Here is a 6,044-nt window from a genome sequence, read left to right as displayed (position 1 = left end):
CCACGTGATATTTATATGCCTGGGAGAAAACTGTATCCAGCAGCAGGAGGGAATGAACAGCACAACATTGACTCAACCAAGACAACAGTGGTTATGCTGTTTCACAGGGTGTCATAATGATCTATACGCTCAAGATTTTCACTGCATCACAGACAGTGATTTATAGGCATCACTCGTTTATGCAACCACAAGCACAACKGCTTTTCACTAAATTATTAACTTGTCATTTTTCAACCTTTTAATACAGCTGGTCAAAATTTTTCCTCCTGTAGACTGGTGATATTTTACTATGTCAATGGAGTTACTTGGGATTACGCATGTATGTATGAATGAATGAATGTATGTGCCTCAGATTACTGCAATAACAGCATATGATGAGTATCCTGAAATCTATGTAATCCCAAATTCTGTTTGAAAGAGACCACAGAAAAAGATCTGAGACTTCAAAATTCTTGGTTCAAAACTGAACAAGCACATTTCACTACAAAAATTCCCATGAAATAATAGGAATATTAAATATAAAGATATATAATGCCTATATATATAATAAAGAGATTTTAGGGCATAGTATTTAAGGCTTCTCACACCAAAACCTTTGAGATCTTAAATTTCACAGTACATTTTCTTTTCTCGGTGTTTAGCATACCAAATCCAGGCTCAAGAAGTGGTGGAATGCACAGGTCCACAGAGGAGATGTTTGGCTGTCCCTAGTGTGATGACACAGTTTTCTTAGGAGACTTACTGTTTTATCTATCATATATTCACATTTCGACTAACAATTGCCTTCTCAAAGAGCCTGAATGTTAACAGTGAGAACTCGTGGGAAACAAAGCATTAATTCACATTGCTATTTACCCACAGGCTTAATGGTGTATATCTCTTCCTTGAAAATCTGCCAGGCCTGAGCCCAACTCTACAGCATTTATATCCTATCGGGTACTTACTGAGGAATCACAAGAATGAACAGCCCACTTGGTCCTTGACGTTTCCATTACAGCACACCAKTACTGGCTTCACCTGCATGGGATTAATATTCATTCCCATGTTTCTACACCACCTTTTTCACTGGCCTGCCATGCTCCTGGTGGGCAGTATTTGTGCTGGGAGAGTTTGCTGACAACCTTACAAGAAGATCCTTATTTCCCTGGAWTGGGAGAAGTGCTGAAAGAGGAGAGTTTGGAAAGGATATTGGGCAGGACACTGGGACTGTGGAGCACTACTGACCCTCTAGTGAGTGGGGCACTGACATAGGCTTTGTGAGTAAAGAATAAGTCCCAGGAAGGGAAAATGAATCCTGTGCATTTTTTATTTGCTATATTTTTAACAGGATTGAGACTACTGGGTCACTGCACCACAAGCATAGCTGGGCAAAACTATCAAAAGGTAGCAATTACAACTGCTCCTTGTCTTTTGGTGACAGCCCAYACTAATGTAGTTATCGAACAGTTAGGAAAGAGTGAATTTTCTCCAGCATGCCCAGTTCTGAATTATTTGAACATATTTTAGCATAACCATGAAGAATCCAGGTAGAAAGGTAGAGGAAAATGTTTGTTTTACTGAGACAGAGAAACTTAATTCTCCAGCCATTTCTTTTCACACTCACAAATATGTCTAAAAAGAGAAATTTCTCCTGGTTTCATTAGGAAACTAGCTGCAGGACCACCCAGAGAGCTGTATTCCCCTCCTCTTGTCTAAATCACACAAAGAAAAATAAACAAATGAACACGACATTTGCCTTCTCATCCCTTCTTTTCACTAAAGGGTCAGAAGGGTCGGGGATCCTTCTTTTGCCATCTCTGGACACCCTCACCCACTTCAGCATCCAATTCAGATGGATCATGGCCTTTGAAATCTTAAATCCTTTAATCAGTTTCTCCAACTTTCTCTGTTGGCTCCTTTTTGTCACATTCCTGGACTAATTCAGGTACCTTTATGCAACATAAGATTTGGATGACAGAAAACACATGGGGAAGTATGAGTCCAGAGATCTTTGCAAGAGGTGGGTTGATTATCTTCAGCTTCATTAAGGTTGCTCAGCAACATGAGCTTATATTAATCATGTCAGAGCAGCCACATCCTGACAAACTCTCTGTACTGCCAGGATACAAAACTTTCCCTCGCACTGCTGAGCAACAGTTCCCATGAACTGTCCTTCTGAAGTCAGTGAGGTAATTGGTGAAGGAAAGTTTGAATTTTTCAAAAATTGCATTAAAAATTATCCTCACTGTGGTAACAAGTCCAACAGGAAAGGAATATAGAATGTTGCACAAAATAGTCTTTCACTGACAGCATAAGAAAGACACAAAGAGCAGCAATGCATATATTAAATAATGTGGCAAGATGAGCTAGGTTAAATAACGGGTAAGGAATTCCCAAATAGCTAGATCACTGACTGCACAGTTAACTTTGCTGTGCCTGGAAATATGGAGTCAAAATACTCTTGAGAGATTCACTACTGAGTCTGCATTTCCAGCTGGATTTTTTTCATTTGATAATTTTACACTATTAATCAGAGCTCATCAGATACTGTAGAAATCGCATTGAAGAACTGTAGTTTAAACTCCAAAACTGCTTCCTCATGCCTTTCTATTTCTTATTAATATGATTATGTTGCCCTGACATATGTTCTGCTTTTTTGTCTCTGTCATTTAATGGTTTAAATTTACCAACCATTTAGTGGAGCTGTACCTAACGTGACGTTACAGAACAGGGGATGAACCACCAGGAACTATGCTCACACCATCAAACCAAACAGGAGCTGGTAGAGATTTCCAGATATTTAGATTACCACTATCAAGCCACATCTAGGATTTTAAACCTGAGTCAGAGATTACTGAAGAAGCATTTGGTCAATGATCACTGTTTATGATTTCCTTCTAATGATATCTGGATGAACTGAATGAAAGTGCCATTAGCCTTTTGAAAGAGCATGAAGGATTCTCCATCACCTTCCAGACTTCTTTAAGATCCAATACCTGAAGCTCTGTGCAGATGATAGCACTGTACTCACACCTCTCTGAAGTCAAATAAGATTGTGGATAAAATATAGAGTTTATTTTCTTACTATAAATGAAGAGAATTTTGTGTCCAGAAGAGATACATATACACACTTATATAACACTTCTATTGTCCAATAGTGTTCCAGTGCTTTATTCAATACAAAATGAGCTCTAATCATAGATTGAAGAACTGTGCCCCTAACAATGTATAATTGGCACAYTGACTGATACTGCACCAAGAATGGACAATTGTCAGGAATAGCTTTCTTCTTCCCTCTTCTTTTATTTTTATGTGTCATTTCATGTAGCAGAGAAAAAAAAAGCATGGAATTGTAGAAGGTTTGCTTAAAACAAAMAAGCAAATAAACAATCTCAAACTTCAAAAGACAATTTTAAAAACCTTAGGAAAGCCTATTCTCTTTAAAGGAAGAGGGTTCCTATTAGTTTGTTCATACTTGACCATACGAGTTTGAACATAACACCTAAACCAGAGAGACTGCTGAGGCAAAGTTTTGTTTTCTTTGCTTACAAAGCTCTGTTGAGTTTTCAGATACTTTCAGATAGAGTATTTCAGGTAATTAAAGCGCGTTTAATTGAAAAGCAATGTATTGAAAAGCATACTTTTTTTTTTAATTGTCATCCACGTTGAAAGAAACTGCTTACTGGAAAGGAAGAAACCTCTTGGCTTGGTCTACAGGACATAGTCCAGTTCTTTGAATCTCCATGGGATTTAATAAAGCATCTCAGCTCTGTGCTTTTTCATCCAATTGCAAAACTAGGACAGCGCAGTTTCATTTGACAGTCACTATCCATATAGACTGTAAATTTGAGTGATTAAGGACTGTCCAGCCTATACTTGGCTTTAGCGTGATGATGGCCTAGTCTCAGATGAATTTTGGTTACACAGCAAATGAGTTAAATGCTATTATTTATAAAATTGATCTTTTCATATTGGTAAAAGAACTTGGGAGCATAAATAATTTTTAACAGTTGAACTTGTTGAACATWTGAGAACATAAAGAAATAAAACATTTAACAGTGATGTGCCTACTAGTATAATGAYTGTGAGTGGAGGTCATTTAGGGAGAAAGTACCACTAAATGATATTTAATGTTTAAGAAGTTGCTATGTGGCATGTTACACACATATCTCAAATTCTACCTCGAATTGCCTTTTCTTGGCAACCCAAATAAATCACTTGCCAGTTAATGAAAGTTCTTAAAATCTACACCATATGCATATTATCATGTACCAATATTTTAGATCATTATTATACTAATGATTTATTCATAATAAGTGTATTATATTATATAGTGTTAGTATATAAGAATCAGTATATTTGTAACATGGATAAAACTTTCATTTTCCATCTCAGGTTCTTAAAGAMCTTTTCATCTAGAAATGTAGTTCATATAATTCATATAGTTGTTCTTTCTGCTTTTATTTCAACTGATCTTTAATATTAGGCATTAGGATAAAACTTTTCTCACAGCAGATTAYCTGTGTTTGTCAGCTAGAGGAGTTTATTACTTTTCTCTGAGGAATGTATCAGTGGCTAATGTTAGATTTAGAATATTGGAGTTGATGTATTTACACTCTTGCTACATTAGGAAAATTTTGAGATAGAAATGTATTTTTCTGTTGACCTAAAACATGTGGAAACYATTTAACAAAGTAAATAGATAAATAAATATATGATGTCTCCATTTCCTTCCCTTTTGGTACTACCTAAATGACTAGGTCTGGTACTCAGAGGGGCTGGATTTTCACCCAGCTCAATCCGTTCTGCTCCTGCCCAAGCAGGGCTTGGCCTTGCTCAGTGCTGAGCGTTTGCACCTCCACATGCTACCTCTACTGACTGCAAACACAGGAAAGAGTCAGTAGGCAAAGAAAAGTGAAAGAGGAAGATAATTGCAGGGAAAATGTGGAAATTATGGAAAAGTTTGAGTTAAAGAAAGGATCTTTGATGCACTGACTCTGGAAATATGTCGCAAGRCATAACTGTAGAGAAAATTCACCAGACAGCATCTAATTTTTATTTCCTTTTTATGATCTGTAAAAGAGTCAGCTTAGTGCTAGACATAYGAAAAATCTACAGGAGAGAAGGAATGAAAATAAAGCAGAAACAAAAACAAAACAAAACAAAACGATCTTGCTGTAGGAGAGAGAAYGGAACTCCAGAACCAGGAGGAGTAGCCATGCCAATCGGGCCACAGATTTTAGAAGCTGAGAGAAGCTATAAAGTGAAAATAATTTAACTGATGGTGAGATAATTGAAAACGTATTGTGGCATTAAAACTCTGTGTTTTAGTGTTTTAGCTATTCCAAAATTATACTTAATTGTAGTAAGAAGTGTGATCTTTGTGCAAATGTTCCAGAAGGGGTTATGTTCATCTGACATATTTTTCGGTCCACCAGGTACAGCAATAAGCATATCCAAGCAAGACAGGTAGAAATAGAAAGATCAGCATTTCATCCTGGTGAGGAACCGCATGTTTGTGAGTATCTTCATCTTTAGCTGATGAAATTATTCTGCTTCTCCTATTCATAGGGTGCCCCCCAAACAAACAAACAAAAAACCACTTCCTCTCAGGAGAAGCAAGCTTTCTTTTCTGATTTTCTGAGATAAATAAGATGAACTGAAGAGTTCAAAAAGATCAAACTGTCCTGCCCTTTCTTGAGATCATTTCTTCCATCTGACAATGCAGTTGTCAGAGTAGCTGGATGAGAGAAGAGAACAAAAATTGTTTTTCCAGTGCTGCTTACCTAAATACCTCCCAATAGCATGGGAAATGAGAATTACTGACTTCAAAACAGCCCTGGAACTGGTGCATTTCTCAYTGGGAAACAAGATTTAATCCTCTACCCAGGGTGGGATAATAAGAGCAAAGTAGAGCAAGCAAGTTCTCTTGGGCATCCTATGAAATAGCCTAATGCATTATAGGGACATTCACTCTTATATTCTCTGGGAAAACTGTGACTTTGTTTCTTTCAGACTGTCAGTACAGCTTTGTGCAGAGGAGTTGATTCCACACGCAACTCTCA

The sequence above is a fragment of the Rhea americana genome, unplaced genomic scaffold (genome assembly GCF_003343005.1).
Source record: "Rhea americana isolate MKP2758 unplaced genomic scaffold, rheAme1 scaffold_356, whole genome shotgun sequence".
NCBI classification, from domain to species: domain Eukaryota; kingdom Metazoa; phylum Chordata; class Aves; order Rheiformes; family Rheidae; genus Rhea; species Rhea americana.
Note: the sequence above shows the minus strand (reverse complement) of the source record.